The sequence below is a fragment of the Lactuca virosa genome, chromosome 1 (genome assembly GCF_052849685.1).
Source record: "Lactuca virosa cultivar CGN04683 chromosome 1, Lactuca_virosa_CGN04683_v6, whole genome shotgun sequence".
NCBI classification, from domain to species: Eukaryota; Viridiplantae; Streptophyta; class Magnoliopsida; order Asterales; family Asteraceae; genus Lactuca; species Lactuca virosa.
Window position 1 is genome coordinate 46,159,360 of NC_136426.1, and position 25,894 is coordinate 46,185,253.

Below are 25,894 nucleotides of genomic sequence, written 5' to 3' on the forward strand. Positions count from 1 at the left end.
TTGACCGTATCTAGTCTTGGCCGAGTCGAAAAATCCCAGACGCTATAATTCTCTATAACTCGCCAAAATGAAGTCGGTTTGGCACGAATTGGACAAGGATAAAGGACCTTACAATAATAAAACCCGGTGACCGGGCCGTAATTCACCAACAACGGTGACGCAACCTCCGATAAAAACACATAACAACCTAAGCCGATGACTTGCGCTTACTAGGGCCACCAATTATACTTTGTTTTCTCATAAGACGTCAAAAATGTCCAAAGAGCAACATATACTCATTTAATATGGGCATGCATCGTGTATAGTGACTTCGACGGTGTTTGGTTGTATTCGAACCCCAATGCATGGGTGCTTTTCTAAGGAGTTCATTTTGTTGCATTTTCTTATGCTTGTTTCGGTTTCGTAAATGAAAGAATTTCTCCGTACAAGATACAAACTGCACTATTGGATCTGTAATTTACAACTACTATCGACATACCCTCAAATGCATCAATAATAAGGGATTTAGAATGCACCTTAGCCAACTAACATATAGATCGGGGTCGTTAATGGGTCATGGCGTTCTTCGTTTGATCCTTTGGCTTGCATGTATCGTTTTGTAGGATGAGGTCTTGCTTCCTCGGCCCTTTATCAAGGCAACGTGGCTCGTTTTAAGCTCATCGTTCAAGGAATCAATGCAACACGGCCAGTTTTTCAGGTCGCCATTCGATAAACAAAGACAACGTTTTCAAAATATCAAAAGGCCACATGGCTTGCTTTTAGGTCCTTGTATGGCTTGCTTTCGGGTCGTCTTTCGAGAAAACGAGGCAACATGTTCTAGAAATCAAAGAATCGTTCGAGAAATAAAAAGGCTACGGGGGTAGTTTTCAGGTCGTAGTTTGATAATTCAAGGCAACATGTTCGAGTAATCAAGGCAACAAGGCTTGTTTTCAGGCCGTCGTTCAATAAAAAATCCAAGCGTTCAGGTCGTCGTTCGAGAAACACGGACAACATGTTGTAGAAATCAAAGGCGTTCCATAAATCAAGGCAACGGTGCTGGTTTTCAGTTAGTCGGTCGAAAAACCAAGGAAACATGTTTGAGGTTTCAAGGCAACAAGGCTAGTTTTCTTGTCTTCGTTCCGTAAATCAAGGAATCGGGGATAGTTTTAAGGTTGTTGTTTAAGAAAATCAAGACAACATGTTTTAAAAGTCATGGCAACGAGGGAAGATTTTAGGACACCGTTCGTCAGATCAAGGCAACACGCCAGCTTTCAGCCGTCGTCCGAAAAAGGCCGCCAACATTTTACTTAAACCGAAGCATCGTTCGTGAAATCAAGGCAACGGGGCAAATTTTAAGTCCTTCATTCGAAAAACCAAGCCATCGGGTTCGAGATATCAAGGCAACATGGCTTGCTTTTCAGGTCTTCGTTCGAAAAATCAAGGCAATGGGCATTGCTCTCCGCTCGTCATTCGAGATACCAAGACATCATGTTCTAGAAACCAAGGCCACAAGGCTAGTTTTCAGGTCATCATTCTAAAAATCAAGGCAACAACAATAAAGGCAACAGGCCTAGTTTCAAGGTCATCGTTCAATATATCTAAGCAACAAGTTCGAATAATCAAGGCAACAAGGCTAGTTTTCACGTCGTCGTTCGAGCAAACAAGGCAACATGTTGGGGTGGGCTTCGTTCACGGTTCATTGGGCTTGCCTTGTCGGTGCTCGATGGTGGCTTCGTCGCCATGGTCCCCCTATATATACATCAAGGCAATGGGGATAGCAATCAGGCTTCCGTTTGAGATATCAAGACAACATGTCCTAGAATTCAAGGCCGCAAGGCTAGTTTTCAGGTCATCGTTCTAAAAATCAAGCCAACATGTTCAAGAAATCAAGGCAACAGACACTGGTTTCCCCGAGGATGCATATTTTTTAGTATGCGCACGACGTCGGGGGAAATCAAGGCACCGTGGCTAGTTTTCCGGTCATCGTTCAAGAAATCAAGGCAGCGAGGCTAGTTTTGAGGTCATCATGGCATGTTTTCAAGGCAACGTGTTCGAGTATTCAGGGCAACGATGCAAGTTTCCAGGTCGTCGTTAGAGATAACAAGGCAACGTGTTCCAGCAATCAAGGTAACGAGGCTAGTTTCCAGGTCGTCGTTCAAGAAATAAAGGGAACGGGGCTAGTTTTCAGGACATCGTTCGACATATCAAGGCAACGTGTTGGACAAATCAAGGCAACATGGAACTAGTTAACAAGGCAACGTGTTGGGGGAGGCATCGTTCAAGGCCATCGTTCGACAAATCTAGGCAGCAGGGCTTGTCACCAGGTCATCGTTCGAAAAATTAATGCAACAAGTTCGAGTAATCAATATATACCTCAAGGCAATGTGGATAGCTCCCCAGTTCTCCAAGAGGCTAGTCTTCAGGTCATCGTTTAAAAAATCAAGGCAACAAGCTCAAGGCAATAGGGCTAGTTTCAAGGTCGTCGTTCAAAAAATCTAGGGAACAATGCTAGTCATCAGGTCATCGTTCGACAAAATTAAGGCACACGAATAATGTATGTTTCAATAAAAAAAATTTGCTTTTGGTCCGTAATTACCCGGGGACCGCAGCTTCGACACTTGTACACACACACTACCGAACTTTAACTTTCGAATTGGCAAAAACCCATTCAATGAAAGTTGCTCGAAATCATCGATTTACCTGGTAAATTTTCTTTCGTGATCGAGAAAATGTGCACGGATTTCGAGGTACCGATCAAGATGTGATTTTGGGTAACTTTCATCGGGTTGGGTCGTCATTGGTCACCGGGTGGTCTTGTACTTCCGAATTAGCAAAAACCCATTGAATGAAAGCTGCTCGGAAACCTTGATTTACACGGCAAAATTTCTTTCATGATCGAGAAAATGTGCACGGATTTCGAGTTACCGAGCAAAATGCGATTTTGGCTAACTTTCACCGCGTTGTGTCATCTTTGGTCACCGGGCGATCCTGTACTTCCGAATTACCGAAAACCCATTGAACGAAAGTTGCTTGAAATCATTGATTTACCTGGTAAGTTTTCCTTCGTGATCCATAAAATGTGCACGGATTTCGAGTTACCGAGCAAGATGTGATTTTGGCTAACTTTCATCGGGTTGGGTCATCTTTGGTCACCGGGTGGTCTTGTACTTCCGATTTAGCAAAAACCCATTGAATGAAAGTTGTTCGAAATCATTGATTTGCCTAGAAAAATTTCTTTTCGTGGTCGAGGAAATGTGCGTGGATTTCGAGTTGTCGAGCAAAATTTGATTTTGGCCAGGTTTCATGGGGTTGGGTCATCTGATCACCGGTTAATCTTGACCGTATCTAGTCTTGGCCGAGTCGAAAAATCCCAGACGCTATAATTCTCTATAACTCGCCAAAATGAAGTCGGTTTGGCACGAATTGGACAAGGATAAAGGACCTTACAATAATAAAACCCGGTGACCGGGCCGTAATTCACCAACAACGGTGACGCAACCTCCGATAAAAACACATAACAACCTAAGCCGATGACTTGCGCTTACTAGGGCCACCAATTATACTTTGTTTTCTCATAAGACGTCAAAAATGTCCAAAGAGCAACATATACTCATTTAATATGGGCATGCATCGTGTATAGCGACTTCGACGGTGTTTGGTTGTATTCGAACCCCAATGCATGGGTGCTTTTCTAAGGAGTTCATTTTGTTGCATTTTCTTATGCTTGTTTCGGTTTCGTAAATGAAAGAATTTCTCCGTACAAGATACAAACTGCACTATTTGATCTGTAATTTACAACTACTATCGACATACCCTCAAATGCATCAATAATAAGGGATTTAGAATGCACCTTAGCCAACTAACATATAGATCGGGGTCGTTAATGGGTCATGGCGTTCTTCGTTTGATCCTTTGGCTTGCATGTATCGTTTTGTAGGATGAGGTCTTGCTTCCTCGGCCCTTTATCAAGGCAACGTGGCTCGTTTTAAGCTCATCGTTCAAGGAATCAATGCAACACGGCCAGTTTTTCAGGTCGCCATTCGATAAACAAAGACAACGTTTTCAAAATATCAAAAGGCCACATGGCTTGCTTTTAGGTCCTCGTATGGCTTGCTTTCGGGTCGTCTTTCGAGAAAACGAGCAACATGTTCTAGAAATCAAAGAATCGTTCGAGAAATAAAAAGGCTACGGGGGTAGTTTTCAGGTCGTAGTTTGATAATTCAAGGCAACATGTTCGAGTAATCAAGGCAACAAGGCTTGTTTTCAGGCCGTCATTCAATAAAAAATCCAAGCGTTCAGGTCGTCGTTCGAGAAACACGGACAACATGTTGTAGAAATCAAAGGCGTTCCATAAATCAAGGCAACGGTGCTGGTTTTCAGTTAGTCGGTCGAAAAACCAAGGAAACATGTTTGAGGTTTCAAGGCAACAAGGCTAGTTTTCTTGTCTTCGTTCCGTAAATCAAGGAATCGGGGATAGTTTTAAGGTTGTTGTTTAAGAAAATCAAGACAACATGTTTTAAAAGTCATGGCAACGAGGGAAGATTTTAGGACACCGTTCGTCAGATCAAGGCAACACGCCAGCTTTCAGCCGTCGTCCGAAAAAGGCCGCCAACATTTTACTTAAACCGAAGCATCGTTCGTGAAATCAAGGCAACGGGGCAAATTTTAAGTCCTTCATTCGAAAAACCAAGCCATCGGGTTCGAGATATCAAGGCAACATGGCTTGCTTTTCAGGTCTTCGTTCGAAAAATCAAGGCAATGGGCATTGCTCTCCGCTCGTCATTCGAGATACCAAGACATCATGTTCTAGAAACCAAGGCCACAAGGCTAGTTTTCAGGTCATCATTCTAAAAATCAAGGCAACAACAATAAAGGCAACAGGCCTAGTTTCAAGGTCATCGTTCAATATATCTAAGCAACAAGTTCGAATAATCAAGGCAACAAGGCTAGTTTTCACGTCGTCGTTCGAGCAAACAAGGCAACATGTTGGGGTGGGCTTCGTTCACGGTTCATTGGGCTTGCCTTGTCGGTGCTCGATGGTGGCTTCGTCGCCATGGTCCCCCTATATATACATCAAGGCAATGGGGATAGCAATCAGGCTTCCGTTTGAGATATCAAGACAACATGTCCTAGAATTCAAGGCCGCAAGGCTAGTTTTCAGGTCATCGTTCTAAAAATCAAGCCAACATGTTCAAGAAATCAAGGCAACAGACACTGGTTTCCCCGAGGATGCATATTTTTTAGTATGCGCACGACGTCGGGGGAAATCAAGGCACCGTGGCTAGTTTTCCGGTCATCGTTCAAGAAATCAAGGCAGCGAGGCTAGTTTTGAGGTCATCATGGCATGTTTTCAAGGCAACGTGTTCGAGTATTCAGGGCAACGATGCAAGTTTCCAGGTCGTCGTTAGAGATAACAAGGCAACGTGTTCCAGCAATCAAGGTAACGAGGCTAGTTTCCAGGTCGTCGTTCAAGAAATAAAGGGAACGGGGCTAGTTTTCAGGACATCGTTCGACATATCAAGGCAACGTGTTGGACAAATCAAGGCAACATGGAACTAGTTAACAAGGCAACGTGTTGGGGGAGGCATCTTTCAAGGCCATCGTTCGACAAATCTAGGCAGCAGGGCTTGTCACCAGGTCATCGTTCGAAAAATTAATGCAACAAGTTCGAGTAATCAATATATACCTCAAGGCAATGTGGATAGCTCCCCAGTTCTCCAAGAGGCTAGTCTTCAGGTCATCGTTTAAAAAATCAAGGCAACAAGCTCAAGGCAATAGGGCTAGTTTCAAGGTCGTCGTTCAAAAAATCTAGGGAACAATGCTAGTCATCAGGTCATCGTTCGACAAAATTAAGGCACACGAATAATGTATGTTTCAATAAAAAAAATTTGCTTTTGGTCCGTAATTACCCGGGGACCGCAGCTTCGACACTTGTACACACACACTACCGAACTTTAACTTTCGAATTGGCAAAAACCCATTCAATGAAAGTTGCTCGAAATCATCGATTTACCTGGTAAATTTTCTTTCGTGATCGAGAAAATGTGCACGGATTTCGAGGTACCGATCAAGATGTGATTTTGGGTAACTTTCATCGGGTTGGGTCGTCATTGGTCACCGGGTGGTCTTGTACTTCCGAATTAGCAAAAACCCATTGAATGAAAGCTGCTCGGAAACCTTGATTTACACGGCAAAATTTCTTTCATGATCGAGAAAATGTGCACGGATTTCGAGTTACCGAGCAAAATGCGATTTTGGCTAACTTTCACCGCGTTGTGTCATCTTTGGTCACCGGGCGATCCTGTACTTCCGAATTACCGAAAACCCATTGAACGAAAGTTGCTTGAAATCATTGATTTACCTGGTAAGTTTTCCTTCGTGATCCATAAAATGTGCACGGATTTCGAGTTACCGAGCAAGATGTGATTTTGGCTAACTTTCATCGGGTTGGGTCATCTTTGCTCACCGGGTGGTCTTGTACTTCCGATTTAGCAAAAACCCATTGAATGAAAGTTGTTCGAAATCATTGATTTGCCTAGAAAAATTTCTTTTCGTGGTCGAGGAAATGTGCGTGGATTTCGAGTTGTCGAGCAAAATTTGATTTTGGCCAGGTTTCATGGGGTTGGGTCATCTGATCACCGGTTAATCTTGACCGTATCTAGTCTTGGCCGAGTCGAAAAATCCCAGACGCTATAATTCTCTATAACTCGCCAAAATGAAGTCGGTTTGGCACGAATTGGACAAGGATAAAGGACCTTACAATAATAAAACCCGGTGACCGGGCCGTAATTCACCAACAACGGTGACGCAACCTCCGATAAAAACACATAACAACCTAAGCCGATGACTTGCGCTTACTAGGGCCACCAATTATACTTTGTTTTCTCATAAGACGTCAAAAATGTCCAAAGAGCAACATATACTCATTTAATATGGGCATGCATCGTGTATAGCGACTTCGACGGTGTTTGGTTGTATTCGAACCCCAATGCATGGGTGCTTTTCTAAGGAGTTCATTTTGTTGCATTTTCTTATGCTTGTTTCGGTTTCGTAAATGAAAGAATTTCTCCGTACAAGATACAAACTGCACTATTTGATCTGTAATTTACAACTACTATCGACATACCCTCAAATGCATCAATAATAAGGGATTTAGAATGCACCTTAGCCAACTAACATATAGATCGGGGTCGTTAATGGGTCATGGCGTTCTTCGTTTGATCCTTTGGCTTGCATGTATCGTTTTGTAGGATGAGGTCTTGCTTCCTCGGCCCTTTATCAAGGCAACGTGGCTCGTTTTAAGCTCATCGTTCAAGGAATCAATGCAACACGGCCAGTTTTTCAGGTCGCCATTCGATAAACAAAGACAACGTTTTCAAAATATCAAAAGGCCACATGGCTTGCTTTTAGGTCCTCGTATGGCTTGCTTTCGGGTCGTCTTTCGAGAAAACGAGCAACATGTTCTAGAAATCAAAGAATCGTTCGAGAAATAAAAAGGCTACGGGGGTAGTTTTCAGGTCGTAGTTTGATAATTCAAGGCAACATGTTCGAGTAATCAAGGCAACAAGGCTTGTTTTCAGGCCGTCGTTCAATAAAAAATCCAAGCGTTCAGGTCGTCGTTCGAGAAACACGGACAACATGTTGTAGAAATCAAAGGCGTTCCATAAATCAAGGCAACGGTGCTGGTTTTCAGTTAGTCGGTCGAAAAACCAAGGAAACATGTTTGAGGTTTCAAGGCAACAAGGCTAGTTTTCTTGTCTTCGTTCCGTAAATCAAGGAATCGGGGATAGTTTTAAGGTTGTTGTTTAAGAAAATCAAGACAACATGTTTTAAAAGTCATGGCAACGAGGGAAGATTTTAGGACACCGTTCGTCAGATCAAGGCAACACGCCAGCTTTCAGCCGTCGTCCGAAAAAGGCCGCCAACATTTTACTTAAACCGAAGCATCGTTCGTGAAATCAAGGCAACGGGGCAAATTTTAAGTCCTTCATTCGAAAAACCAAGCCATCGGGTTCGAGATATCAAGGCAACATGGCTTGCTTTTCAGGTCTTCGTTCGAAAAATCAAGTCAATGGGCATTGCTCTCCGCTCGTCATTCGAGATACCAAGACATCATGTTCTAGAAACCAAGGCCACAAGGCTAGTTTTCAGGTCATCATTCTAAAAATCAAGGCAACAACAATAAAGGCAACAGGCCTAGTTTCAAGGTCATCGTTCAATATATCTAAGCAACAAGTTCGAATAATCAAGGCAACAAGGCTAGTTTTCACGTCGTCGTTCGAGCAAACAAGGCAACATGTTGGGGTGGGCTTCGTTCACGGTTCATTGGGCTTGCCTTGTCGGTGCTCGATGGTGGCTTCGTCGCCATGGTCCCCCTATATATACATCAAGGCAATGGGGATAGCAATCAGGCTTCCGTTTGAGATATCAAGACAACATGTCCTAGAATTCAAGGCCGCAAGGCTAGTTTTCAGGTCATCGTTCTAAAAATCAAGCCAACATGTTCAAGAAATCAAGGCAACAGACACTGGTTTCCCCGAGGATGCATATTTTTTAGTATGCGCACGACGTCGGGGGAAATCAAGGCACCGTGGCTAGTTTTCCGGTCATCGTTCAAGAAATCAAGGCAGCGAGGCTAGTTTTGAGGTCATCATGGCATGTTTTCAAGGCAACGTGTTCGAGTATTCAGGGCAACGATGCAAGTTTCCAGGTCGTCGTTAGAGATAACAAGGCAACGTGTTCCAGCAATCAAGGTAACGAGGCTAGTTTCCAGGTCGTCGTTCAAGAAATAAAGGGAACGGGGCTAGTTTTCAGGACATCGTTCGACATATCAAGGCAACGTGTTGGACAAATCAAGGCAACATGGAACTAGTTAACAAGGCAACGTGTTGGGGGAGGCATCTTTCAAGGCCATCGTTCGACAAATCTAGGCAGCAGGGCTTGTCACCAGGTCATCGTTCGAAAAATTAATGCAACAAGTTCGAGTAATCAATATATACCTCAAGGCAATGTGGATAGCTCCCCAGTTCTCCAAGAGGCTAGTCTTCAGGTCATCGTTTAAAAAATCAAGGCAACAAGCTCAAGGCAATAGGGCTAGTTTCAAGGTCGTCGTTCAAAAAATCTAGGGAACAATGCTAGTCATCAGGTCATCGTTCGACAAAATTAAGGCACACGAATAATGTATGTTTCAATAAAAAAAATTTGCTTTTGGTCCGTAATTACCCGGGGACCGCAGCTTCGACACTTGTACACACACACTACCGAACTTTAACTTTCGAATTGGCAAAAACCCATTCAATGAAAGTTGCTCGAAATCATCGATTTACCTGGTAAATTTTCTTTCGTGATCGAGAAAATGTGCACGGATTTCGAGGTACCGATCAAGATGTGATTTTGGGTAACTTTCATCGGGTTGGGTCGTCATTGGTCACCGGGTGGTCTTGTACTTCCGAATTAGCAAAAACCCATTGAATGAAAGCTGCTCGGAAACCTTGATTTACACGGCAAAATTTCTTTCATGATCGAGAAAATGTGCACGGATTTCGAGTTACCGAGCAAAATGCGATTTTGGCTAACTTTCACCGCGTTGTGTCATCTTTGGTCACCGGGCGATCCTGTACTTCCGAATTACCGAAAACCCATTGAACGAAAGTTGCTTGAAATCATTGATTTACCTGGTAAGTTTTCCTTCGTGATCCATAAAATGTGCACGGATTTCGAGTTACCGAGCAAGATGTGATTTTGGCTAACTTTCATCGGGTTGGGTCATCTTTGCTCACCGGGTGGTCTTGTACTTCCGATTTAGCAAAAACCCATTGAATGAAAGTTGTTCGAAATCATTGATTTGCCTAGAAAAATTTCTTTTCGTGGTCGAGGAAATGTGCGTGGATTTCGAGTTGTCGAGCAAAATTTGATTTTGGCCAGGTTTCATGGGGTTGGGTCATCTGATCACCGGTTAATCTTGACCGTATCTAGTCTTGGCCGAGTCGAAAAATCCCAGACGCTATAATTCTCTATAACTCGCCAAAATGAAGTCGGTTTGGCACGAATTGGACAAGGATAAAGGACCTTACAATAATAAAACCCGGTGACCGGGCCGTAATTCACCAACAACGGTGACGCAACCTCCGATAAAAACACATAACAACCTAAGCCGATGACTTGCGCTTACTAGGGCCACCAATTATACTTTGTTTTCTCATAAGACGTCAAAAATGTCCAAAGAGCAACATATACTCATTTAATATGGGCATGCATCGTGTATAGTGACTTCGACGGTGTTTGGTTGTATTCGAACCCCAATGCATGGGTGCTTTTCTAAGGAGTTCATTTTGTTGCATTTTCTTATGCTTGTTTCGGTTTCGTAAATGAAAGAATTTCTCCGTACAAGATACAAACTGCACTATTGGATCTGTAATTTACAACTACTATCGACATACCCTCAAATGCATCAATAATAAGGGATTTAGAATGCACCTTAGCCAACTAACATATAGATCGGGGTCGTTAATGGGTCATGGCGTTCTTCGTTTGATCCTTTGGCTTGCATGTATCGTTTTGTAGGATGAGGTCTTGCTTCCTCGGCCCTTTATCAAGGCAACGTGGCTCGTTTTAAGCTCATCGTTCAAGGAATCAATGCAACACGGCCAGTTTTTCAGGTCGCCATTCGATAAACAAAGACAACGTTTTCAAAATATCAAAAGGCCACATGGCTTGCTTTTAGGTCCTTGTATGGCTTGCTTTCGGGTCGTCTTTCGAGAAAACGAGGCAACATGTTCTAGAAATCAAAGAATCGTTCGAGAAATAAAAAGGCTACGGGGGTAGTTTTCAGGTCGTAGTTTGATAATTCAAGGCAACATGTTCGAGTAATCAAGGCAACAAGGCTTGTTTTCAGGCCGTCGTTCAATAAAAAATCCAAGCGTTCAGGTCGTCGTTCGAGAAACACGGACAACATGTTGTAGAAATCAAAGGCGTTCCATAAATCAAGGCAACGGTGCTGGTTTTCAGTTAGTCGGTCGAAAAACCAAGGAAACATGTTTGAGGTTTCAAGGCAACAAGGCTAGTTTTCTTGTCTTCGTTCCGTAAATCAAGGAATCGGGGATAGTTTTAAGGTTGTTGTTTAAGAAAATCAAGACAACATGTTTTAAAAGTCATGGCAACGAGGGAAGATTTTAGGACACCGTTCGTCAGATCAAGGCAACACGCCAGCTTTCAGCCGTCGTCCGAAAAAGGCCGCCAACATTTTACTTAAACCGAAGCATCGTTCGTGAAATCAAGGCAACGGGGCAAATTTTAAGTCCTTCATTCGAAAAACCAAGCCATCGGGTTCGAGATATCAAGGCAACATGGCTTGCTTTTCAGGTCTTCGTTCGAAAAATCAAGGCAATGGGCATTGCTCTCCGCTCGTCATTCGAGATACCAAGACATCATGTTCTAGAAACCAAGGCCATAAGGCTAGTTTTCAGGTCATCATTCTAAAAATCAAGGCAACAACAATAAAGGCAACAAGCCTAGTTTCAAGGTCATCGTTCAATATATCTAAGCAACAAGTTCGAATAATCAAGGCAACAAGGCTAGTTTTCACGTCGTCGTTCGAGCAAACAAGGCAACATGTTGGGGTGGGCTTCGTTCACGGTTCATTGGGCTTGCCTTGTCGGTGCTCGATGGTGGCTTCGTCGCCATGGTCCCCCTATATATACATCAAGGCAATGGGGATAGCAATCAGGCTTCCGTTTGAGATATCAAGACAACATGTCCTAGAATTCAAGGCCGCAAGGCTAGTTTTCAGGTCATCGTTCTAAAAATCAAGCCAACATGTTCAAGAAATCAAGGCAACAGACACTGGTTTCCCCGAGGATGCATATTTTTTAGTATGCGCACGACGTCGGGGGAAATCAAGGCACCGTGGCTAGTTTTCCGGTCATCGTTCAAGAAATCAAGGCAGCGAGGCTAGTTTTGAGGTCATCATGGCATGTTTTCAAGGCAACGTGTTCGAGTATTCAGGGCAACGATGCAAGTTTCCAGGTCGTCGTTAGAGATAACAAGGCAACGTGTTCCAGCAATCAAGGTAACGAGGCTAGTTTCCAGGTCGTCGTTCAAGAAATAAAGGGAACGGGGCTAGTTTTCAGGACATCGTTCGACATATCAAGGCAACGTGTTGGACAAATCAAGGCAACATGGAACTAGTTAACAAGGCAACGTGTTGGGGGAGGCATCTTTCAAGGCCATCGTTCGACAAATCTAGGCAGCAGGGCTTGTCACCAGGTCATCGTTCGAAAAATTAATGCAACAAGTTCGAGTAATCAATATATACCTCAAGGCAATGTGGATAGCTCCCCAGTTCTCCAAGAGGCTAGTCTTCAGGTCATCGTTTAAAAAATCAAGGCAACAAGCTCAAGGCAATAGGGCTAGTTTCAAGGTCGTCGTTCAAAAAATCTAGGGAACAATGCTAGTCATCAGGTCATCGTTCGACAAAATTAAGGCACACGAATAATGTATGTTTCAATAAAAAAAATTTGCTTTTGGTCCGTAATTACCCGGGGACCGCAGCTTCGACACTTGTACACACACACTACCGAACTTTAACTTTCGAATTGGCAAAAACCCATTCAATGAAAGTTGCTCGAAATCATCGATTTACCTGGTAAATTTTCTTTCGTGATCGAGAAAATGTGCACGGATTTCGAGGTACCGATCAAGATGTGATTTTGGGTAACTTTCATCGGGTTGGGTCGTCATTGGTCACCGGGTGGTCTTGTACTTCCGAATTAGCAAAAACCCATTGAATGAAAGCTGCTCGGAAACCTTGATTTACACGGCAAAATTTCTTTCATGATCGAGAAAATGTGCACGGATTTCGAGTTACCGAGCAAAATGCGATTTTGGCTAACTTTCACCGCGTTGTGTCATCTTTGGTCACCGGGCGATCCTGTACTTCCGAATTACCGAAAACCCATTGAACGAAAGTTGCTTGAAATCATTGATTTACCTGGTAAGTTTTCCTTCGTGATCCATAAAATGTGCACGGATTTCGAGTTACCGAGCAAGATGTGATTTTGGCTAACTTTCATCGGGTTGGGTCATCTTTGCTCACCGGGTGGTCTTGTACTTCCGATTTAGCAAAAACCCATTGAATGAAAGTTGTTCGAAATCATTGATTTGCCTAGAAAAATTTCTTTTCGTGGTCGAGGAAATGTGCGTGGATTTCGAGTTGTCGAGCAAAATTTGATTTTGGCCAGGTTTCATGGGGTTGGGTCATCTGATCACCGGTTAATCTTGACCGTATCTAGTCTTGGCCGAGTCGAAAAATCCCAGACGCTATAATTCTCTATAACTCGCCAAAATGAAGTCGGTTTGGCACGAATTGGACAAGGATAAAGGACCTTACAATAATAAAACCCGGTGACCGGGCCGTAATTCACCAACAACGGTGACGCAACCTCCGATAAAAACACATAACAACCTAAGCCGATGACTTGCGCTTACTAGGGCCACCAATTATACTTTGTTTTCTCATAAGACGTCAAAAATGTCCAAAGAGCAACATATACTCATTTAATATGGGCATGCATCGTGTATAGTGACTTCGACGGTGTTTGGTTGTATTCGAACCCCAATGCATGGGTGCTTTTCTAAGGAGTTCATTTTGTTGCATTTTCTTATGCTTGTTTCGGTTTCGTAAATGAAAGAATTTCTCCGTACAAGATACAAACTGCACTATTGGATCTGTAATTTACAACTACTATCGACATACCCTCAAATGCATCAATAATAAGGGATTTAGAATGCACCTTAGCCAACTAACATATAGATCGGGGTCGTTAATGGGTCATGGCGTTCTTCGTTTGATCCTTTGGCTTGCATGTATCGTTTTGTAGGATGAGGTCTTGCTTCCTCGGCCCTTTATCAAGGCAACGTGGCTCGTTTTAAGCTCATCGTTCAAGGAATCAATGCAACACGGCCAGTTTTTCAGGTCGCCATTCGATAAACAAAGACAACGTTTTCAAAATATCAAAAGGCCACATGGCTTGCTTTTAGGTCCTTGTATGGCTTGCTTTCGGGTCGTCTTTCGAGAAAACGAGGCAACATGTTCTAGAAATCAAAGAATCGTTCGAGAAATAAAAAGGCTACGGGGGTAGTTTTCAGGTCGTAGTTTGATAATTCAAGGCAACATGTTCGAGTAATCAAGGCAACAAGGCTTGTTTTCAGGCCGTCGTTCAATAAAAAATCCAAGCGTTCAGGTCGTCGTTCGAGAAACACGGACAACATGTTGTAGAAATCAAAGGCGTTCCATAAATCAAGGCAACGGTGCTGGTTTTCAGTTAGTCGGTCGAAAAACCAAGGAAACATGTTTGAGGTTTCAAGGCAACAAGGCTAGTTTTCTTGTCTTCGTTCCGTAAATCAAGGAATCGGGGATAGTTTTAAGGTTGTTGTTTAAGAAAATCAAGACAACATGTTTTAAAAGTCATGGCAACGAGGGAAGATTTTAGGACACCGTTCGTCAGATCAAGGCAACACGCCAGCTTTCAGCCGTCGTCCGAAAAAGGCCGCCAACATTTTACTTAAACCGAAGCATCGTTCGTGAAATCAAGGCAACGGGGCAAATTTTAAGTCCTTCATTCGAAAAACCAAGCCATCGGGTTCGAGATATCAAGGCAACATGGCTTGCTTTTCAGGTCTTCGTTCGAAAAATCAAGGCAATGGGCATTGCTCTCCGCTCGTCATTCGAGATACCAAGACATCATGTTCTAGAAACCAAGGCCATAAGGCTAGTTTTCAGGTCATCATTCTAAAAATCAAGGCAACAACAATAAAGGCAACAGGCCTAGTTTCAAGGTCATCGTTCAATATATCTAAGCAACAAGTTCGAATAATCAAGGCAACAAGGCTAGTTTTCACGTCGTCGTTCGAGCAAACAAGGCAACATGTTGGGGTGGGCTTCGTTCACGGTTCATTGGGCTTGCCTTGTCGGTGCTCGATGGTGGCTTCGTCGCCATGGTCCCCCTATATATACATCAAGGCAATGGGGATAGCAATCAGGCTTCTGTTTGAGATATCAAGACAACATGTCCTAGAATTCAAGGCCGCAAGGCTAGTTTTCAGGTCATCGTTCTAAAAATCAAGCCAACATGTTCAAGAAATCAAGGCAACAGACACTGGTTTCCCCGAGGATGCATATTTTTTAGTATGCGCACGACGTCGGGGGAAATCAAGGCACCGTGGCTAGTTTTCCGGTCATCGTTCAAGAAATCAAGGCAGCGAGGCTAGTTTTGAGGTCATCATGGCATGTTTTCAAGGCAACGTGTTCGAGTATTCAGGGCAACGATGCAAGTTTCCAGGTCGTCGTTAGAGATAACAAGGCAACGTGTTCCAGCAATCAAGGTAACGAGGCTAGTTTCCAGGTCGTCGTTCAAGAAATAAAGGGAACGGGGCTAGTTTTCAGGACATCGTTCGACATATCAAGGCAACGTGTTGGACAAATCAAGGCAACATGGAACTAGTTAACAAGGCAACGTGTTGGGGGAGGCATCTTTCAAGGCCATCGTTCGACAAATCTAGGCAGCAGGGCTTGTCACCAGGTCATCGTTCGAAAAATTAATGCAACAAGTTCGAGTAATCAATATATACCTCAAGGCAATGTGGATAGCTCCCCAGTTCTCCAAGAGGCTAGTCTTCAGGTCATCGTTTAAAAAATCAAGGCAACAAGCTCAAGGCAATAGGGCTAGTTTCAAGGTCGTCGTTCAAAAAATCTAGGGAACAATGCTAGTCATCAGGTCATCGTTCGACAAAATTAAGGCACACGAATAATGTATGTTTCAATAAAAAAAATTTGCTTTTGGTCCGTAATTACCCGGGGACCGCAGCTTCGACACTTGTACACACACACTACCGAACTTTAACTTTCGAATTGGCAAAAACCCATTCAATGAAAGTTGCTCGAAATCATCGATTTACCTGGTAAATTTTCTTTCGTGATCGAGAAAATGTGCACGGATTTCGAGGTACCGATCAAGATGTGATTTTGGGTAACTTTCATCGGGTTGGGTCGTCATTGGTCACCGGGTGGTCTTGTACTTCCGAATTAGCAAAAACCCATTGAATGAAAGCTGCTCGGAAACCTTGATTTACACGGCAAAATTTCTTTCATGATCGAGAAAATGTGCACGGATTTCGAGTTACCGAGCAAAATGCGATTTTGGCTAACTTTCACCGCGTTGTGTCATCTTTGGTCACCGGGCGATCCTGTACTTCCGAATTACCGAAAACCCATTGAACGAAAGTTGCTTGAAATCATTGATTTACCTGGTAAGTTTTCCTTCGTGATCCATAAAATGTGCACGGATTTCGAGTTACCGAGCAAGATGTGATTTTGGCTAACTTTCATCGGGTTGGGTCATCTTTGCTCACCGGGTGGTCTTGTACTTCCGATTTAGCAAAAACCCATTGAATGAAAGTTGTTCGAAATCATTGATTTGCCTAGAAAAATTTCTTTTCGTGGTCGAGGAAATGTGCGTGGATTTCGAGTTGTCGAGCAAAATTTGATTTTGGCCAGGTTTCATGGGGTTGGGTCATCTGATCACCGGTTAATCTTGACCGTATCTAGTCTTGGCCGAGTCGAAAAATCCCAGACGCTATAATTCTCTATAACTCGCCAAAATGAAGTCGGTTTGGCACGAATTGGACAAGGATAAAGGACCTTACAATAATAAAACCCGGTGACCGGGCCGTAATTCACCAACAACGGTGACGCAACCTCCGATAAAAACACATAACAACCTAAGCCGATGACTTGCGCTTACTAGGGCCACCAATTATACTTTGTTTTCTCATAAGACGTCAAAAATGTCCAAAGAGCAACATATACTCATTTAATATGGGCATGCATCGTGTATAGTGACTTCGACGGTGTTTGGTTGTATTCGAACCCCAATGCATGGGTGCTTTTCTAAGGAGTTCATTTTGTTGCATTTTCTTATGCTTGTTTCGGTTTCGTAAATGAAAGAATTTCTCCGTACAAGATACAAACTGCACTATTGGATCTGTAATTTACAACTACTATCGACATACCCTCAAATGCATCAATAATAAGGGATTTAGAATGCACCTTAGCCAACTAACATATAGATCGGGGTCGTTAATGGGTCATGGCGTTCTTCGTTTGATCCTTTGGCTTGCATGTATCGTTTTGTAGGATGAGGTCTTGCTTCCTCGGCCCTTTATCAAGGCAACGTGGCTCGTTTTAAGCTCATCGTTCAAGGAATCAATGCAACACGGCCAGTTTTTCAGGTCGCCATTCGATAAACAAAGACAACGTTTTCAAAATATCAAAAGGCCACATGGCTTGCTTTTAGGTCCTTGTATGGCTTGCTTTCGGGTCGTCTTTCGAGAAAACGAGGCAACATGTTCTAGAAATCAAAGAATCGTTCGAGAAATAAAAAGGCTACGGGGGTAGTTTTCAGGTCGTAGTTTGATAATTCAAGGCAACATGTTCGAGTAATCAAGGCAACAAGGCTTGTTTTCAGGCCGTCGTTCAATAAAAAATCCAAGCGTTCAGGTCGTCGTTCGAGAAACACGGACAACATGTTGTAGAAATCAAAGGCGTTCCATAAATCAAGGCAACGGTGCTGGTTTTCAGTTAGTCGGTCGAAAAACCAAGGAAACATGTTTGAGGTTTCAAGGCAACAAGGCTAGTTTTCTTGTCTTCGTTCCGTAAATCAAGGAATCGGGGATAGTTTTAAGGTTGTTGTTTAAGAAAATCAAGACAACATGTTTTAAAAGTCATGGCAACGAGGGAAGATTTTAGGACACCGTTCGTCAGATCAAGGCAACACGCCAGCTTTCAGCCGTCGTCCGAAAAAGGCCGCCAACATTTTACTTAAACCGAAGCATCGTTCGTGAAATCAAGGCAACGGGGCAAATTTTAAGTCCTTCATTCGAAAAACCAAGCCATCGGGTTCGAGATATCAAGGCAACATGGCTTGCTTTTCAGGTCTTCGTTCGAAAAATCAAGGCAATGGGCATTGCTCTCCGCTCGTCATTCGAGATACCAAGACATCATGTTCTAGAAACCAAGGCCACAAGGCTAGTTTTCAGGTCATCATTCTAAAAATCAAGGCAACAACAATAAAGGCAACAGGCCTAGTTTCAAGGTCATCGTTCAATATATCTAAGCAACAAGTTCGAATAATCAAGGCAACAAGGCTAGTTTTCACGTCGTCGTTCGAGCAAACAAGGCAACATGTTGGGGTGGGCTTCGTTCACGGTTCATTGGGCTTGCCTTGTCGGTGCTCGATGGTGGCTTCGTCGCCATGGTCCCCCTATATATACATCAAGGCAATGGGGATAGCAATCAGGCTTCCGTTTGAGATATCAAGACAACATGTCCTAGAATTCAAGGCCGCAAGGCTAGTTTTCAGGTCATCGTTCTAAAAATCAAGCCAACATGTTCAAGAAATCAAGGCAACAGACACTGGTTTCCCTGAGGATGCATATTTTTTAGTATGCGCACGACGTCGGGGGAAATCAAGGCACCGTGGCTAGTTTTCCGGTCATCGTTCAAGAAATCAAGGCAGCGAGGCTAGTTTTGAGGTCATCATGGCATGTTTTCAAGGCAACGTGTTCGAGTATTCAGGGCAACGATGCAAGTTTCCAGGTCGTCGTTAGAGATAACAAGGCAACGTGTTCCAGCAATCAAGGTAACGAGGCTAGTTTCCAGGTCGTCGTTCAAGAAATAAAGGGAACGGGGCTAGTTTTCAGGACATCGTTCGACATATCAAGGCAACGTGTTGGACAAATCAAGGCAACATGGAACTAGTTAACAAGGCAACGTGTTGGGGGAGGCATCTTTCAAGGCCATCGTTCGACAAATCTAGGTAGCAGGGCTTGTCACCAGGTCATCGTTCGAAAAATTAATGCAACAAGTTCGAGTAATCAATATATACCTCAAGGCAATGTGGATAGCTCCCCAGTTCTCCAAGAGGCTAGTCTTCAGGTCATCGTTTAAAAAATCAAGGCAACAAGCTCAAGGCAATAGGGCTAGTTTCAAGGTCGTCGTTCAAAAAATCTAGGGAACAATGCTAGTCATCAGGTCATCGTTCGAAAAAATTAAGGCACACGAATAATGTATGTTTCAATAAAAAAAATTTGCTTTTGGTCCGTAATTACCCGGGGACCGCAGCTTCGACACTTGTACACACACACTACCGAACTTTAACTTTCGAATTGGCAAAAAACCCATTCAATGAAAGTTGCTCGAAATCATCGATTTACCTGGTAAATTTTCTTTCGTGATCGAGAAAATGTGCACGGATTTCGAGGTACCGATCAAGATGTGATTTTGGGTAACTTTCATCGGGTTGGGTCGTCATTGGTCACCGGGTGGTCTTGTACTTCCGAATTAGCAAAAACCCATTGAATGAAAGCTGCTCGGAAACCTTGATTTACACGGCAAAATTTCTTTCATGATCGAGAAAATGTGCACGGATTTCGAGTTACCGAGCAAAATGCGATTTTGGCTAACTTTCACCGCGTTGTGTCATCTTTGGTCACCGGACGATCCTGTACTTCCGAATTACCGAAAACCCATTGAACGAAAGTTGCTCGAAATCATTGATTTACCTGGTAAGTTTTCCTTCGTGATCCATAAAATGTGCACGGATTTCGAGTTACCGAGCAAGATGTGATTTTGGCTAACTTTCATCGGGTTGGGTCATCTTTGGTCACCGGGTGGTCTTGTACTTCCGATTTAGCAAAAACCCATTGAATGAAAGTTGTTCGAAATCATTGATTTGCCTAGAAAAATTTCTTTTCGTGGTCGAGGAAATGTGCGTGGATTTCGAGTTGTCGAGCAAAATTTGATTTTGGCCAGGTTTCATGGGGTTGGGTCATCTGATCACCGGTTAATCTTGACCGTATCTAGTCTTGGCCGAGTCGAAAAATCCCAGACGCTATAATTCTCTATAACTCGCCAAAATGAAGTCGGTTTGGCACGAATTGGACAAGGATAAAGGACCTTACAATAATAAAACCCGGTGACCGGGCCGTAATTCACCAACAACGGTGACGCAACCTCCGATAAAAACACATAACAACCTAAGCCGATGACTTGCGCTTACTAGGGCCACCAATTATACTTTGTTTTCTCATAAGACGTCAAAAATGTCCAAAGAGCAACATATACTCATTTAATATGGGCATGCATCGTGTATAGTGACTTCGACGGTGTTTGGTTGTATTCGAACCCCAATGCATGGGTGCTTTTCTAAGGAGTTCATTTTGTTGCATTTTCTTATGCTTGTTTCGGTTTCGTAAATGAAAGAATTTCTCCGTACAAGATACAAACTGCACTATTGGATCTGTAATTTACAACTACTATCGACATACCCTCAAATGCATCAATAATAAGGGATTTAGAATGCACCTTAGCCAACTAACATATAGATCGGGGTCGTTAATGGGTCATGGCGTTCTTCGTTTGATCCTTTGGCTTGCATGTATCGTTTTGTAGGATGAGGTCTTGCTTCCTCGGCCCTTTATCAAGGCAACGTGGCTCGTTTTAAGCTCATCGTTCAAGGAATCAATGCAACACGGCCAGTTTTTCAGGTCGCCATTCGATAAACAAAGACAACGTTTTCAAAATATCAAAAGGCCACATGGCTTGCTTTTAGGTCCTCGTATGGCTTGCTTTCGGGTCGTCTTTCGAGAAAACGAGGCAACATGTTCTAGAAATCAAAGAATCGTTCGAGAAATAAAAAGGCTACGGGGGTAGTTTTCAGGTCGTAGTTTGATAATTCAAGGCAACATGTTCGAGTAATCAAGGCAACAAGGCTTGTTTTCAGGCCGTCGTTCAATAAAAAATCCAAGCGTTCAGGTCGTCGTTCGAGAAACACGGACAACATGTTGTAGAAATCAAAGGCGTTCCATAAATCAAGGCAACGGTGCTGGTTTTCAGTTAGTCGGTCGAAAAACCAAGGAAACATGTTTGAGGTTTCAAGGCAACAAGGCTAGTTTTCTTGTCTTCGTTCCGTAAATCAAGGAATCGGGGATAGTTTTAAGGTTGTTGTTTAAGAAAATCAAGACAACATGTTTTAAAAGTCATGGCAACGAGGGAAGATTTTAGGACACCGTTCGTCAGATCAAGGCAACACGCCAGCTTTCAGCCGTCGTCCGAAAAAGGCCGCCAACATTTTACTTAAACCGAAGCATCGTTCGTGAAATCAAGGCAACGGGGCAAATTTTAAGTCCTTCATTCGAAAAACCAAGCCATCGGGTTCGAGATATCAAGGCAACATGGCTTGCTTTTCAGGTCTTCGTTCGAAAAATCAAGGCAATGGGCATTGCTCTCCGCTCGTCATTCGAGATACCAAGACATCATGTTCTAGAAACCATGGCCACAAGGCTAGTTTTCAGGTCATCATTCTAAAAATCAAGGCAACAACAATAAAGGCAACAGGCCTAGTTTCAAGGTCATCGTTCAATATATCTAAGCAACAAGTTCGAATAATCAAGGCAACAAGGCTAGTTTTCACGTCGTCGTTCGAGCAAACAAGGCAACATGTTGGGGTGGGCTTCGTTCACGGTTCATTGGGCTTGCCTTGTCGGTGCTCGATGGTGGCTTCGTCGCCATGGTCCCCCTATATATACATCAAGGCAATGGGGATAGCAATCAGGCTTCCGTTTGAGATATCAAGACAACATGTCCTAGAATTCAAGGCCGCAAGGCTAGTTTTCAGGTCATCGTTCTAAAAATCAAGCCAACATGTTCAAGAAATCAAGGCAACAGACACTGGTTTCCCCGAGGATGCATATTTTTTAGTATGCGCACGACGTCGGGGGAAATCAAGGCACCGTGGCTAGTTTTCCGGTCATCGTTCAAGAAATCAAGGCAGCGAGGCTAGTTTTGAGGTCATCATGGCATGTTTTCAAGGCAACGTGTTCGAGTATTCAGGGCAACGATGCAAGTTTCCAGGTCGTCGTTAGAGATAACAAGGCAACGTGTTCCAGCAATCAAGGTAACGAGGCTAGTTTCCAGGTCGTCGTTCAAGAAATAAAGGGAACGGGGCTAGTTTTCAGGACATCGTTCGACATATCAAGGCAACGTGTTGGACAAATCAAGGCAACATGGAACTAGTTAACAAGGCAACGTGTTGGGGGAGGCATCTTTCAAGGCCATCGTTCGACAAATCTAGGCAGCAGGGCTTGTCACCAGGTCATCGTTCGAAAAATTAATGCAACAAGTTCGAGTAATCAATATATACCTCAAGGCAATGTGGATAGCTCCCCAGTTCTCCAAGAGGCTAGTCTTCAGGTCATCGTTCAAAAAATCTAGGGAACAATGCTAGTCATCAGGTCATCGTTCGACAAAATTAAGGCACACGAATAATGTATGTTTCAATAAAAAAAATTTGCTTTTGGTCCGTAATTACCCGGGGACCGCAGCTTCGACACTTGTACACACACACTACCGAACTTTAACTTTCGAATTGGCAAAAACCCATTCAATGAAAGTTGCTCGAAATCATCGATTTACCTGGTAAATTTTCTTTCGTGATCGAGAAAATGTGCACGGATTTCGAGGTACCGATCAAGATGTGATTTTGGGTAACTTTCATCGGGTTGGGTCGTCATTGGTCACCGGGTGGTCTTGTACTTCCGAATTAGCAAAAACCCATTGAATGAAAGCTGCTCGGCAACCTTGATTTACACGGCAAAATTTCTTTCATGATCGAGAAAATGTGCACGGATTTCGAGTTACCGAGCAAAATGCGATTTTGGCTAACTTTCACCGCGTTGTGTCATCTTTGGTCACCGGGCGATCCTGTACTTCCGAATTACCGAAAACCCATTGAACGAAAGTTGCTTGAAATCATTGATTTACCTGGTAAGTTTTCCTTCGTGATCCATAAAATGTGCATGGATTTCGAGTTACCGAGCAAGATGTGATTTTGGCTAACTTTCATCGGGTTGGGTCATCTTTGGTCACCGGGTGGTCTTGTACTTCCGATTTAGCAAAAACCCATTGAATGAAAGTTGTTCGAAATCATTGATTTGCCTAGAAAAATTTCTTTTCGTGGTCGAGGAAATGTGCGTGGATTTCGAGTTGTCGAGCAAAATTTGATTTTGGCCAGGTTTCATGGGGTTGGGTCATCTGATCACCGGTTAATCTTGACCGTATCTAGTCTTGGCCGAGTCGAAAAATCCCAGACGCTATAATTCTCTATAACTCGCCAAAATGAAGTCGGTTTGGCACGAATTGGACAAGGATAAAGGACCTTACAATAATAAAACCTGGTGACCGGGCCGTAATTCACCAACAACGGTGACGCAACCTCCGATAAAAACACATAACAACCTAAGCCGATGACTTGCGCTTACTAGGGCCACCAATTATACTTTGTTTTCTCATAAGACGTCAAAAATGTCCAAAGAGCAACATATACTCATTTAATATGGGCATGCATCGTGTATAGTGACTTCGACGGTGTTTGGTTGTATTCGAACCCCAATGCATGGGTGCTTTTCTAAGGAGTTCATTTTGTTGCATTTTCTTATGCTTGTTTCGGTTTCGTAAATGAAAGAATTTCTCCGTACAAGATACAAACTGCACTATTGGATCTGTAATTTACAACTACTATCGACATACCCTCAAATGCATCAATAATAAGGGATTTAGAATGCACCTTAGCCAACTAACATATAGATCGGGGTCGTTAATGGGTCATGGCGTTCTTCGTTTGATCCTTTGGCTTGCATGTATCGTTTTGTAGGATGAGGTCTTGCTTCCTCGGCCCTTTATCAAGGCAACGTGGCTCGTTTTAAGCTCATCGTTCAAGGAATCAATGCAACACGGCCAGTTTTTCAGGTCGCCATTCGATAAACAAAGACAACGTTTTCAAAATATCAAAAGGCCACATGGCTTGCTTTTAGGTCCTCGTATGGCTTGCTTTCGGGTCGTCTTTCGAGAAAACGAGGCAACATGTTCTAGAAATCAAAGAATCGTTCGAGAAATAAAAAGGCTACGGGGGTAGTTTTCAGGTCGTAGTTTGATAATTCAAGGCAACATGTTCGAGTAATCAAGGCAACAAGGCTTGTTTTCAGGCCGTCGTTCAATAAAAAATCCAAGCGTTCAGGTCGTCGTTCGAGAAACACGGACAACATGTTGTAGAAATCAAAGGCGTTCCATAAATCAAGGCAACGGTGCTGGTTTTCAGTTAGTCGGTCGAAAAACCAAGGAAACATGTTTGAGGTTTCAAGGCAACAAGGCTAGTTTTCTTGTCTTCGTTCCGTAAATCAAGGAATCGGGGATAGTTTTAAGGTTGTTGTTTAAGAAAATCAAGACAACATGTTTTAAAAGTCATGGCAACGAGGGAAGATTTTAGGACACCGTTCGTCAGATCAAGGCAACACGCCAGCTTTCAGCCGTCGTCCGAAAAAGGCCGCCAACATTTTACTTAAACCGAAGCATCGTTCGTGAAATCAAGGCAACGGGGCAAATTTTAAGTCCTTCATTCGAAAAACCAAGCCATCGGGTTCGAGATATCAAGGCAACATGGCTTGCTTTTCAGGTCTTCGTTCGAAAAATCAAGGCAATGGGCATTGCTCTCCGCTCGTCATTCGAGATACCAAGACATCATGTTCTAGAAACCAAGGCCACAAGGCTAGTTTTCAGGTCATCATTCTAAAAATCAAGGCAACAACAATAAAGGCAACAGGCCTAGTTTCAAGGTCATCGTTCAATATATCTAAGCAACAAGTTCGAATAATCAAGGCAACAAGGCTAGTTTTCACGTCGTCGTTCGAGCAAACAAGGCAACATGTTGGGGTGGGCTTCGTTCACGGTTCATTGGGCTTGCCTTGTCGGTGCTCGATGGTGGCTTCGTCGCCATGGTCCCCCTATATATACATCAAGGCAATGGGGATAGCAATCAGGCTTCCGTTTGAGATATCAAGACAACATGTCCTAGAATTCAAGGCCGCAAGGCTAGTTTTCAGGTCATCGTTCTAAAAATCAAGCCAACATGTTCAAGAAATCAAGGCAACAGACACTGGTTTCCCCGAGGATGCATATTTTTTAGTATGCGCACGACGTCGGGGGAAATCAAGGCACCGTGGCTAGTTTTCCGGTCATCGTTCAAGAAATCAAGGCAGCGAGGCTAGTTTTGAGGTCATCATGGCATGTTTTCAAGGCAACGTGTTCGAGTATTCAGGGCAACGATGCAAGTTTCCAGGTCGTCGTTAGAGATAACAAGGCAACGTGTTCCAGCAATCAAGGTAACGAGGCTAGTTTCCAGGTCGTCGTTCAAGAAATAAAGGGAACGGGGCTAGTTTTCAGGACATCGTTCGACATATCAAGGCAACGTGTTGGACAAATCAAGGCAACATGGAACTAGTTAACAAGGCAACGTGTTGGGGGAGGCATCTTTCAAGGCCATCGTTCGACAAATCTAGGCAGCAGGGCTTGTCACCAGGTCATCGTTCGAAAAATTAATGCAACAAGTTCGAGTAATCAATATATACCTCAAGGCAATGTGGATAGCTCCCCAGTTCTCCAAGAGGCTAGTCTTCAGGTCATCGTTCAAAAAATCTAGGGAACAATGCTAGTCATCAGGTCATCGTTCGACAAAATTAAGGCACACGAATAATGTATGTTTCAATAAAAAAAATTTGCTTTTGGTCCGTAATTACCCGGGGACCGCAGCTTCGACACTTGTACACACACACTACCGAACTTTAACTTTCGAATTGGCAAAAACCCATTCAATGAAAGTTGCTCGAAATCATCGATTTACCTGGTAAATTTTCTTTCGTGATCGAGAAAATGTGCACGGATTTCGAGGTACCGATCAAGATGTGATTTTGGGTAACTTTCATCGGGTTGGGTCGTCATTGGTCACCGGGTGGTCTTGTACTTCCGAAT